The sequence below is a fragment of the Aquarana catesbeiana genome, linkage group LG04, assembly GCF_042186555.1.
Source record: "Aquarana catesbeiana isolate 2022-GZ linkage group LG04, ASM4218655v1, whole genome shotgun sequence".
Lineage (NCBI taxonomy): Eukaryota > Metazoa > Chordata > Amphibia > Anura > Ranidae > Aquarana > Aquarana catesbeiana.
In genome coordinates this window covers 279,186,266-279,200,278 of record NC_133327.1, presented here as the reverse complement: position 1 = coordinate 279,200,278, position 14,013 = coordinate 279,186,266, and the positions used below count along the sequence as shown (strand labels likewise).

Below are 14,013 nucleotides of genomic sequence, written 5' to 3'. Positions count from 1 at the left end.
TTTTTTGTAAAGTAGCTGAGATAAAAGTACAGTTGTGTGCTGTTGGATCTATTCCGCAACCAGTGGACAATCCTCTGGATGGAATACCTTTGTGTGTGTCCTCCTCTTTGCAACAAAATGTGCTCTGTCTTCCAGGTTGAATGATTCCCAGTTTAATTAAACCCAGGAGAATAAAGTTAGGTATACACTGAGTTTTTCTTCATTTAACAAGTGGGTTAAAGTGATTCTAAAGGCAGAAGTTGTTTTCAACTTAATGCATTCTATAGGTTAAGTAACCTTCTGGGTGCAGCTTCCCCCTCAGCCCCCCTAATACTCTTCTGTGTCCCATCTCATTCCAGCAATGTGCATGAGAGCAGCGGTTCTCCTGAGTCTCTCTCTCTTCATTGGCTCACAGCAGCTGTTTATCACAGCCAGTGAGCCAATGAGGAGAGAGTGGGGGGTGAGCCACTCTGTGTGTGAATGGAAAATGTCCATTCACAGGAGCATGACTCGAGAGCCCCATAGCAAGAGTCTTGCTGTTGAGGGCCATCGACAAGGGAGAGGAGCCAAGACCACCAGCGGTCCCAAAAGAAGAGGATCAGGGCTGCTCTGTGCAAAACGATTGCAAAGAGCGGGTAAGTATAACATGTTTATTATTATTTTTTTTTTTTTATATACAACCTTTAGAAACCCTTTGAAAGCAAAAAACTCAGATTCCTGCATCCACACAACTGTTGTAGAAGCAGGGATCTCCTCTGCTGCACTATTGTATTCTGACAGCGGACACCCCCACCCACCCTGGTCAAAATACATTGATCAGTGATGCAGCCATTAAATTTCAATACGTGTATACCCAGCAAGGAAATATTGTTTTACATACAAATATTAAAGTAGTATTATGGGAGGTAGTTCTTACTAAAACCAGAGACTAACCTTAATTGCAGAGCATTTATACATATTTTGATGTTTTGATTTCTTGGTCAGTTTCTTACTGTGGAGTTGGATGTTATAATGCAGCCTGTAAGTATGACCAAACTAAATTGGATCTAATTAAGAACATTTTTATGATTAAACTAATTTTCTATATTCTCTTTTGTAGCCTGATCGTCACTAAATGACCACTTCAAATCTGTCATTGGTGACAAGTTTTAAACATACACAAAAATTGAAAACCCGCTTTGATGAAAAGCTAACCTTTGGTTGGATAGGTAAGCACATATAACATATCCCAATGTAGATGTCAGGAATGCAACAATATTTGATTGTACAGTATAATCATTTTTATATTTTGTGTTCATCTTATACAGCCTAAAATATGTCAGCAACACTTCTCCCAAGGAAGCCTCTAATCGTCAAAAGATGTTGAGAAAGTAAAATCTGTATAGCTGTTACGAAATATGGACAAAAAGACCTTGTTGTAAAACATCATTTATAACATGATTTTATTATGTTTTCAATTGTAACACAAATAACGTCATATGGTTTTATTGAAAAAAATGACATTTTTTTTTGTCTTGTATAATTGCACCTTAAAAATCCTGTACCATTTTTTGTTAATTTAAACGAGATATGCTGAATAATCAATATCCACCTTCTAGCCAAATTATAATTTTTTTTTTTTTTAGACCTCTCCTCCTGTCACCGACTTTCCTATTTCTAGGTTGGCAAGGCAGCCATGATACCGGTGGAGAAGACTCCTCCTTAAACAATCCTTAGGAAAGTAGAATCACTCACCTGCTCCATGTTTACGGTGGCTGGCTCAGCTCTTTGTCCAATTTTAGACACTACTCTTTTGTCAGAAACACAACACTCTCCCAGTGGGCTAAGCCTTTATGCCAAGGACTGGGTAATAAACAGGTCTTCCCAATCTACTTGGAATTGGTGGACCAAAAAGTTCAGAGCATTAAAATGCGTGTGAGATGTGTCCTTAGATGCAGCTCCACTGCTTTCCAAGCTCTCAATCTTAGCTGTGGTAATCTGAGGAGTCTGCTGGCCAGTGGACCAGATGTCAAAGAAATCCTTGGCTGATTTGCCCCTCCAGGGTGAGCAGCTTTTTGGAGCAAGCCTGCACAACATTATTAAGAATCTTATGAGAGGGAAGAGTACATTTCTCCTGCAATCTAGAAAAGGGGAGGATCCGAGTCACAAGCAGGGTCCCTCCTTCTGCACACAAGTGGATTTTTCATTTCAGGTTCCTCAGACAAGGGATCCAAACCCTTCATAGCTCCTGCGGGTGGTGCACAAGCTCATTAAGCCTGCATACAAATCTTTCTTGGCATGATGGCTTGCCCCAACCTGTTTTCAGGGTGGAGGGTCGCCTTTGTTGGTTCATGGGTCCATGGACCTCTCCTCAATGTGATTCTCTGAGGCTACAAAATAGAATTTCTTTGCTATCCACCAGACAAGCACTTTCTTTCCAATCTTCTTCTCTCATTGTCTTGTCTGCGGGCTCTTTATTGGGCGGTGCGGTATCTGCATCTCCAGGGCTTGAAAGCCCCTGTTCTGGACCCAGGAGATTTTGCTTCAACCTGGTTACGGTACCAAAGAAGGAAGGAGTGGGTCTGATACTGGACCTCAAGGCCCTGAACTGCTCTGTGAAAGTACAGAAGTCCAAGATGGAATCCATCCTTTTCGGTGGTGGCTTCCCTTCATTAGGGGTATTTTCCGGCTTCTAAACCAGGCACCAGCGCTTCCTGCACTTTGCAGTTGGGATGTGTATTCGTTTTTTTTGGCGCTGCCATTTGGTATGGCCTCTGTTGCCTGGGTGTTTACAGAAGTGCTGGCCCTGGTCCCAAATTGGCTGAGACAGCAGGGGATTGCCGTGATATGATATCTGGATGACCTCCTCCTGCAAATGGAATCTCACTCTGCACTAATTGACATTGTGATGATCACATGCACACTCTGCAGGAGTTTGGCTGGGCTTTGAACCTTAGGAAGTTGTCTCTGACCCCGTCTGGTATATCTGGGGCTGATCCTTGACTTGGCACAGGCCAAGGTGTACCTCCCACCGAAGCTTCCGAAGCTCCGGACTGCGGTTTGGTTGCTGCTGTCCCACAAGTGGTCCTCTCTGCATGCAGGTTCTGGGCCTCATGGTGTCTACATTTGAGGCGGTCCTATATGTGTAGATCCACACGAGGGTCATCTGAATCAGGACATTCATCTTCTGTCCCTGTGTCCTCGTCCTTCACATCCTAAGGAGGTTGCAGTGCACTCCTTGGATGTTGTTTAGGTGTATATGTCTGCTACGGATGTCTGGTTCTCTTTTTGTGATTGTAGACAGCCCTTGAAAAGGCTTGGTGGTCTATTCTACCATTATTTCTTAATAGATCAGGCAGATGGTGGTTCATGCCTATACCTTTAGGGGCCGGGCTACTCTTATCTGTCACGGCATACTCCACCAGGGCGGTCAGTGCCTCCTGGGTGTTCTGACATCAGACCTCTGTATCTGAAGTTTGCAATGTGGCTAGTTTGCCCACCCCTCATTGAGGCACTGCTTTGGGACATCACTACGGTCAAGATTAAGAAGAACTTATTACTCAATGTAAAATCTCTTTCTCTGAGTTCATTGATGAACACAGTACTCACCCCTCTTGGAGGTTATTTTTTAACACTATACTGCTTTGTGATGAACTGAGCTGCCTATGGCAGAGAGGTGGCTGACTGCTAGCTAGGAATTTCCAGGGACGGTGCTGTTTTCTTTTTTTGGCCTAGTTCCACTACTCCTGAAGGTGACGATATAATCCTACGCTTAATATTTACAAGAGCCATTGAAATGAAAATTCCCCCTGTGTAGAAAATTATTATAGCATGTATATTGTATTACAAGCCATTCTGTAACTTAATGCCATTAGCATGAGCTTTCCATTATAATCTTCATCGGCTTTGGTTCCTCACAACCATGGCACAGACATTACTTTTCATCCAATCTTTGTTATTTTGTAGCTGAATTATTAGATTTTTCTGGCTGCTGCTTTGCCAATAAACTTGTGATGTGACGCTTAACCCTCATCTGCAACATTTCTCTCATGGAAAAGTTTTCACCAGTTCCAATAGGAAGATCACCAACATACCTTTTGCGTGCTCCTAAAAACTTGTCTGTGAATGCTTTACACATTCTCTAAATCTCATCACCCACCTTTTTTATTAACATGCTTCCCCATATAAGCAGTTACAAACCACCCCTCAGAATAAAGCCTTCCACACCTGGTTTGTTCACTGCTCAATTACAAAGCACTTTAACCTTGTCTATTGCTACCATAAAATACAAGAGATCCTCTTTTCATTTGTTTCAAATCATGTATTGGTGTTCTTGTATCATACTGACTACATATTTAAATGCCTATTGTGTAGTGCACTTGCACAGTATGACAGTATAAATATAAGTTATATAAAATATTATATCAAAGTAAACTAGATTGCTAATACACTTTACAAAATAAAGGGGATTAAAATTCATACTTAACGCAATTCAGTAAGGCACATTTTAGGATTAAGGCCGGGTTCACACTGGTAAGACACGACAGTCGTACCACTTTGGATCCAAATTTGCCCTGCGACCTGAAGTCCGACATATGTCCAACATCAATGAACAGGGATCTGACTTTGATCCCCGACAATACCAGGCACAGTGTCTGGTATGAATCTTTAGGGGGAACTCCATGCAAAATTAAAAAAACGCCATGGGTTCCCCCTTCAAGAGCATACCAGGCCCTTCGGTCTGGTATGGGTTTTAAGGGGCCCCCTCTCCTGACTTGCCAGGCTGTGTGCTCGGATAAGGGTCTGGTATGGATTTTTTTTTGGGCCGAAGTAGGATCAAAGTCAGACCAAAGTAGTACAGGGAGCATTTTCAAAGTCAAACTGAATTGTGTCGGACCAGTTAAGACGGCTCCCATAAGGAAACATTGATTGATGCAACATGAGCTCCCCAGTGTGAACCCAGCCTAACAGTGTTATTTTAAGTTAAAAATACTAATTTCTTTATATGAATAAAAATACTGCTTCAAAACTCTTATACCTAAAGGTTTAGCATTGGTTTAGCTCCCTCATGAAGCCTCGAGGCAGCAGAGATGACACGATCTCCGGCTAGCAAGAACATTGAGAGTTTCATGTCATTAGTGACTACAGAGAGTCTATTCTTTTTAGGTAGTCAGAACATCTCTGATAGAATTGCAAGGAATTACACAGCCTTGCAATACTAAGCATTAAGTAGAGTATGCAAAAATAATGAGCTATTATGGCTTTTATTGTATAGATATGTACTTATATATACACAGTAGCAAGGGTTTTAAAACATTAGTAGGTAAAACATTATTAATGTTAGTAATTTGCTCCCGAGGAGCCCTTTAGATCCAGGGCACAATTTAAGATTAAGTCCTGCTCTTTTGCCAAATGCCAGAGCTTCAACTGCTCATGTAAAAGTGGAATTACGACAGTATTAAAGGGGTTGTAAAGGTATTTCTTTTTTTTTTTTTTAAATAACAAACATGTTATACTTACCTCCACTGTGCAGCTCGTTTTACACAGAGTGGCCCCAAACCTGGTCTTCTGGGGTCCCTTGGCAGCTGTCTCAGCTCCTCCCCGCAAGAACTAAACACCTTCATGCGAGCATACTCGCATGGTGTTTAGTTCTTGCGGGCGCGCTCCCATGATACAGCCGGCGGCTATAGCCGCCGACTGTACCACTCGGCCCCGCCCCCCCGGCACGCCGCGTCATTAGCTGTGATTGACAGCAGCGCGAGCCAATGGCTGTGCTGCTTTCAACCCATCCACTCTAGCCAATCAATGGCCAGGCTGAGCGGGGAAGAGGAAATCAGGGGCGAGCGCAGCAGGTGAATGGGCTCAGGTAAGTAAAATATGGGGGGGGGGCTGGGGGGGGGCGGTATTGTCGGATGTTTTTTCACCTTAATGCATAGAATGCATTAAGGTGAAAAAACGTGAACCTTTACAACCCCTTTAAGTTTTAGAATTGGTGGGGCTTAATCTCAGCTTGGAAAAAAGTCAGGGCCCGCAATATCCTGGGCCTAAGGCTCAATGGGTTCAGTGACATAGGGTCATTTAAAGACAGGTACCTGTATTAATTATTGATTTCTGTGTTCATGCATAAAATAGTTCAGTTCATAGTTACATAGTTAGTAAGGTTGAATAAAGACACCAGTTCATCCTGAGTGAGTGTGGGTGCGTGTCTACAATTGTCCTTATCCCTATACATTGTGTCTCATTAAGATGCTTATCTATTATTATTATTTATTTAAAGGTACTCATATAGCGCCATCAATTTACACAGCACTCCACACATACATCGCACCCTACCCTCAAGGAGCCCACAATCCAAGCTCCCCAACTCACATTCATATACTAGGGCCAATTTATTTTGGACAGAAGCCAATTAACCTACCAGCATGTCTTTGGAGTGTGGGAGGAAACTGGAGAAACCGGAGGAAACCCACGCAGGCACAGGGAGAACATGCAAACTCCAGGCAGGTAGTGTCGTGGTTGGGATTCAAACCAGCGACCCTTTTTACTGCTAGGCGAGAGTGCTGCCCAATACACCACTGTGCTGCCCCAAACTAAGAAATATTTGAGAGGGATACCATGTGGAATACCTTGTTTTTTGTACTATATTTTAAATAAATGGAATTGCGCTATATTTCCCTTTATTTTGCTATTTATTACTATACATGAGCACACCTTTACCTGCAATTAAGGAGCCATGGAGAATGACTACAAAGCCCAGCATCTGAGACATTTACACAAGTGCCTATGACTCCTGTCACCAATTTATGTTTACAGAACTTGCCACTTTATGCATGATGGAAGTTTAATTAAGACAATCCATATCAATGATGGATATTGTTTGGATGTTTGATGCATTTAAGTCATGAGTTTGTTCACTTAATAATGTGTTTTATGACATTGGTTTATATATATTGTTACTAGCACTAGGATTGATTGGGTAGCGCACTTAAAGCCCGGTTCACACTAGTGCGATGCCAGACATCGCATGTGATTCGCACCGCATTGCTGTTCAGATCACATGTGACATCTGTGCAATGCGAGTTCAGCCATACAAACTGTATGGCTGAAATCGCATCACATTCGCACCAAAATGGTGCAGGACCCTTTTTTTGGTCCGCACTGGAATCAGATCGCATGGGTGCACCATTTCGTGCACCATTTCCCAGTTCACAGTGCGATCTGCTGACCGATCTGGGGGTGTTGTTAACTTTACATCAACACCCGCAGTGTTTATATCGACACCCGCAGCAGATCCCAGTGTAAACCACTGTGCACTGGATTTGCAGGGTCCTCGCATCGTAGTGTGAACCGGCACTTACACACATGCATACGATTTAAAGGCACTACACCTTAAAAGGTGCAGCAACCCCATAAATTGTTTATTCATTAAATTTATTTTTACATAATTTTGGCACATATCCTAAGCGTATATAAATTTACATTTGTGAGAGTGCTTGATGCTTTGTAAAACAAAAAGCTGTGTAGACTTAATTTTTTAGATAACATCTGTTTTTTTGTTTTTTTTAAGACAGGTCTAGAGTAAAACAGATAATAAATGGTGTCTTGTCTTTTCTGAAGCAGAGCATTTTTATTTTATTTTATTATGAGTGACGCATGACTTGGCACCTGTGTAATAAATAATTACAATAAAGTGTCTTGAAGGAGGAAAAAAAAATTACCTTTAATTAACTATTTAAACATTTTATTTACCCGTAACGTCATAAATGTCAAGCAAATGTGATTAAAGCAAAATTGTAATGTATTTTCATTTTGTGTTGCTCTAACATGTACACAAAGACAATATGTGATGTGCACTTCACATTTTTATATTATAACATTTCTTCATATTTAACGTTTGTGAATTATCTTTCTCCCTGCATGTTTTTAAAAGTGTATTCAGCATGAACACCGCTGAGATTCCAAGTAAAAAAAAAGCCACATAGTATATTGTTGTTAGTCAGTCAAAGCTGATTTGGACTTGTATTGATAGAAAGGAACAGTAAGGCTGGACATACATTATACAATTTTCTTATTCAATTTTACTTTAGATTTTCCAAATCCATATAATATTAGGTAAAACCTAGTCACTTTCAATGTGTATGCAACACGTCAGGCCCGTGCACTACATGGTTGAAGGTAAACCTAAAGGAAATTGAATAAGAAAATTGTATGGTGTATGGCCAGCCTAAAGCACAATTAATCATAAAACCCATATTGTGTATGTAAAGAGCAAATTGTGGCTCCCCCATGTTCATGTTTACTTACAAACTACAGATTAAAACAAGGTCTATAAAAACCAACACATCTTAATATGGCTGCAATAAGCTGACCGCTTTTCACATTTACCTACAGAAAACAAAACTTTACAAATGGGTACAATGTCCCTTAAAATGTTAAAGTGGCTCTCCAGTTTTTTTTTCTTGCTCCCCACCACTCTTGTTATAAGAACAAAAAATAAATAAAATCACTACTCACCCTCTCCATGCTTCACCACTGCCCTCTAAGTCTTCCTCCATCCTCCAGCGTCGGTCCTCTTCCAGGTAAAATGAAGTCTGGCATTTAATTAAAGTGGAGCGTTACACCTAAAGGGAATTTCCGCTTTTTTGCCTCCTCCCTTCCCCTTCAATTTCCCTTCAGCTCTTTATCTCTGCCCACAGCCTCTTGGATGTCCAAGGTCCAAGAGGCTGTGGGACCATTCACAGGGCACAGCACGGCCAGCTGTAAAGCCATAAGGAGTCACAGCTGGCTTCCCATAGTTCCTATATCAAAATGCATATTTATTTCTGAGATGAGCTGAATTAGTCACAGTTCCTTTTGCACTCAGAATCATGTACAGTATCTCACAGAAGTGAGTACACCTCTCACATTTTATAAATATTTTATTAGATCTTTTCATGTGACAACACTAAAGAAATGACACTTTGCTACAATGTAAAGTAGTGAGTGTACAGCTTGTATAACAGTGTAAATTTGCTGTCCCCTTATAATAACTCAACACACAGCCATTAATATCTAAACTGCTGGCAACAAAAGTGAATACACCCCTAAGTGAAAATGTCCAAATTGGGCCCAAAGTGTCAATATTTTGTGTGGCCACCATTATTTTCCAGCACTGCCTTAACCCTCGTGGACATTGAGTTCACCAGAGCTTCACAAGTTGCCACTGGAGTCCTCTTCCACCCCTCCATGATGACATCATGGAGCTGATGGATGTTAGAGACCTTGCGCTCCTCCACCTACCATTTGAAAATGCCCCACAGATATTCAATAGTGTTTAGGTCTGGAGAGATTCTTGGCCAGTCCATCACCTTTACCCTCAACTTCTTTAGCAAGGCAGTGGTTGTCTTGGAGGTGTTTCTGGGGTCGTTATAATGTTGGAATACTGCCCTGCGGCCCAATCTCTGAAGGGAGGGGATCATGCTCTGCTTCATTATGTCACAGTACATGTTGGCATTCATGGTTCCCTCAAGGAACTGTAGCTCTCCAGTGCCGGCAGCACTCATGCAGCCCCAGACCATGACACTACCACCACCATGCTTGACGGTAGGCAAGACACACTTGTCTTGTACTCCTTACCTGGTTGCCGCTACACACGTTTGACACCATCTGAACCAAATAAGTTTATCTTGGTCTCATCAGACCACAGGACATGGTTCCAGTAATCCATGTCCTTAGTCTGCTTGTCTTCAACAAACTGTTTGCGGGCTTTCTTGTGCATCATCTTTAGATGAGGCTTCCTTCTGGGACGACAGTCATGCAGACCAATTTGATGCAATGTGCGGTGAATGGTCTGAGAACTGACAGGCTGACCCCACACCCCTTCAACCTCCGCAGTAATGCTGGCAGCACTCATACGTCTATTTCCCAAAGACAACCTCTGGATAGGATGCTGAGCACATGCACTCAGCTTCTTTGGTTGACCATGGTGAGGAGTGTTCTGAGTGGAACCTGTCCTATTAAACCACAGTATGGTCTTGGCCACCGTGCTGCAGCTCAGTTTCAGGATCTTGGCAACTCTTATAGAGTGATGACACCAAATTAAACACACCTGCTCCCCATTCACACCTGAGACCTTGTAACACTAATGCCCCGTACACACGGTCGGACTTTGTTTGGACATTCCGACAATAAAATCCTAGGATTTTTTCTGACGGATGTTGGTTCAAACTTGTCTTGCATACACACGGTCACACAAATTTGTCGGAAAATCCGATCATTCTGAACGCGGTGACGTAAAACACGTACGTCGGGACTATAAACGGGGCAGTGGCCAATAGCTTTCATCTCTTTATTTATTCTGAGCATGCGTGGCACTTTGTCCGTCGGATTTGTGTACACACGATCGGAATTTCCGACAACGGATTTTGTTGTCGGAAAATTTTACATCCTGCTCTCAAACTTTGTGTGTCGGAAAATCCGATGGAAAATGTGTGATGGAGCCTACACACGGTCGGAATTTCCGACAACAAGGTCCTATCACACATTTTCCGTCGGAAAATCCGACCGTGTGTACGGGGCATTACGAGTTACATGACACCGGGGAGGGAAAATGGCTAATTGGGCCCAATTTGGACATTTTCACTAAGGGGTGTACTCACTTTTGTTGCCAGCAGTTTAGACATTAATGGCTGTGTTGAGTTATTTTGAGGGGACAGCAAATTTACACTGTTATACAAGCTGAACACTCACTACTTTACATTGTAGCAAAATGTAATTTCCTCAGTGCTGTCACATGAAAAGATATAATAAAATATTTACAAAAATGTGAGGAGTGTACTCACTGTTGTGAGATACTGTATGCAAGCACCACCATTGATAATTCTGAAAGAATTGTCCCATGTATGTATTTAAAAAAAACATTAAATTGTGGCACAAAGCAATACAGTTGCTCATCACCTCAACAAAATGGGTTTCTCACTGGGAGACATCTCTAAAAATATTACACTGTTGGTACTACACCCCAGTAAGATTGTCCAAATTCAATGCATCTATCTCCCCAGACTGCTGGAGAAACTGCTGCTCTAATGGCTCATTATTGCACATCTGGTGGTCCTGCCCCAAATTATTACCTTTTTGGAAATGTATTTTTTCTTTCTATTCCTCAGTGCTCCAGACCACCATACCATAGACACGGCTACAGCTCTCTTCCTCCTACATCATGAATCCTGGGACCCTGTCCACAGACCATACTGTGATTCCTGGCTGCAATCACAGTATGATTGCAGCCAGGAAAGCCATTGCTACGGCTTGGAAACAAACAGACCCTCCCAAAAGATCTACTTTTCTCCAAATTCTCAATACACAAACTCAATATGAGATTATGTTTGCAAAAAAAAAAATTGAGCACGCACAATCTTTTGGAAGCAATGGAATACCTGACTACTCCATCCAGCATGCACTGTCCGCTCGTAATTTTGCCTAACCAGCATCGCCCTTGTCCTAGCTCTCTTCAAAATATCAAGAATAGATAACACACTCTACTGTACAAACTAGAAATTCTAACCAGACCCACAATTGAGACTGTACAATAATACCTACCTCTCTATCTCTGACTATATGTTGGTATCTGCCTAATGTACTTGAACAGAACCATTTCTCATGTAGTTATCAAGGTATTTGTTTTTGCTATTGTACCAATTTCTGTAACCATTTGGATTGCTTTTCTGTTTATTTTTCTTTTCTCAATAAAACAAATTTCAAGTAAAAAAAAAAAAAAACATGAATTTGTGCCATATTTTTCAGATGAAATCCACAGTCTGTGACTGCTTCCTTTTTTATTATTACGGCATAACAAAACTGAGGTCAGCCAGTATGTATTTTAATAACTTTGTGTACATTTGGAACCAACAGTCAGCATAATACAACAAAAGTGAAATATGCTGCCTAATACCTGGCCTAACACAGAACTGATTGAACAAATGCATCTATATACAGATCTATCAGTCTGTCTATTAGTCACATTTTTTTAATAAAAACAAGTGCACGGTCTCTTTAAATTGTTGAACAAAATTATAAATCAATACCAATAATTGAAAAACGTTTCCATTCTATGTACATAATTCATAAAAGTGAAAAATAATTGAAAAAAATCCTTATTTTGTACTTGTCATGGACTATGGGAATCAATACCCATAATTGATAAAGGTGAAAAAGCCATCATTTTCTATACAAATGAATTACTATAAAAAGATTTCATATCATAAAATTGTCACTTCCAGTGGGAAAGCCCCTGATCTGCAACGGTTAAAAGCTTATTTATGTCCAGGGTATCAGGAAAATTGGTTTTGCTTACCTGTTGGCAGCAGATTAATAATGCAAATTGTAAGACACACTAATTAGGGCTAAGGATTGCCACATTGAAAAAATCAGTTGACTTCCACTTGAAATAATACTATTAAGAACACTGTAAACTAACTGTAAACGAAATGTTAGCAAACTCATATGACAAGGTAAACCAAGTTATACAACCCAATGTCAGTTGTGTCTATGCACATTTTTATGTGTCGCACAAACTAAATTACAGCTCTTAGGAATGTCATGGAACACAGAACATGATGCAGATTTTATGCCTCATAGCTTTGTTCATTAACTTTATAGGCTCTGCTGAAACACAGTTTACATTTTTTGTAAGAACATTGATTAATGTCCTTATTTAATGTCACAGGCCTATAACTGTCTTGCCAATGACTCCTGTTTCTCGTTTTTCTGATAGATATGTCAGCAGGAGACAAACATTTTCATATTTTACAAGGAGAGGAATGCTATTTACATATGGTATGCTAAAAGACCATTGGAAAAGAAACATCTTAAATTCTCACTGGGTTTGGGGAATAGATAACCAATACACAAACCTACACAAGCAGGGAAAGTCAAGTTACCATAAAAGTCTGCTTATATACAGGATACTTTTTCAAAACATTTGACATAAGATGCAATAAAACTTAAATGTTCTAAAATAACATTAAAAACTATAAGAGAAACATCGGTATCAATGCATTTTCAGAATGACCCTAATGAATGAAAGGAAGTAGCATATTTTGTAATGGTATTATGCAACCTGAATAGTTTGGCTTGACTGATATCTCCCTTATTTGTTGCCAGACATATTTTGTGTACCTAGCATATTGTGCTTGTCTTTCCACTGGTCATATTTTCATTAAATCTTTTAAAAAAAATTGAAACAGTCTTAGCCCAACTTTTATGCCGCGTACACACGGTCGGACTTTTCGTCTACAAAAGTCCGACAGCCTGTCCAACAGACTTCCGGCGGACTTTCGGCGGACTTGCGGCAGACTTTCTAACGAACGGACTTGCCTACACACGACCACACAAAAGTTTGACAGCCTAGTACGCGGTGACGTACACCAAGTCCGGCGAGACTATAAAACGGAAGTTCAATAGCCCGTACGACACCCTTTGGGCTCCTTCTGCTAATCTCGTGTTTATCTCGTGTTAGTAGAAGTTTGGTGAGAGACGATTCGCGCTTGTGAGACTCGTATTTTTCAGTTCGTTTTAACTGTTGTTCAGTCTGTGCTTGTGAGGTTTGTATCTGCTTTTCAGTGCGTTTGGTCAGTTGGCATTGAGAAATCTTTGTTTTATTGTCCGCTCGTTCCTGATTTTCAGGTCGCTCTTCACAGGCCTTGCTGTTCTTCAGTGCGTTCTGTTTAGTGTGTTCTGACCAGCCGACCGTTTTGAAACCATGTTACCTGTATGTACTCGTCGTCGAGCTCGTGCATTGTATGTGTTTGGTGCTGTAGTTTATTCTTCAGACCAAGACCAGTCCATGAACAGGGCGAGGAGGAGTTCATGGACCAAGAATTGGTTGCTCCAGCGTGACCAGTTCTGTCACATGCCATTGCTCCGTGAGATCCGTGAGAATAATCCTGAGGATTTCAGGAACTTTCTCCGGATGACGGACCCTGTTTTTGACCGTTTGTTGGCTTTGCTGACCCCCTATATCAGCAGGCAGGATACCTGCATGAGGCAAGCCATCACTCCGGAGCAGAGGCTAGTTGC

At 41.2% G+C, this 14,013-nt stretch overlaps 1 protein-coding gene across 5 annotated transcripts in view; it reads right to left on the bottom strand.

Moving 5' to 3' along the window:
* The window catches only part of DLGAP2 (DLG associated protein 2), a 1,381,880-nt gene that overhangs the window by 23,868 nt on the left and 1,343,999 nt on the right, over positions 1–14,013 (bottom strand). The window lies entirely within an intron of this gene.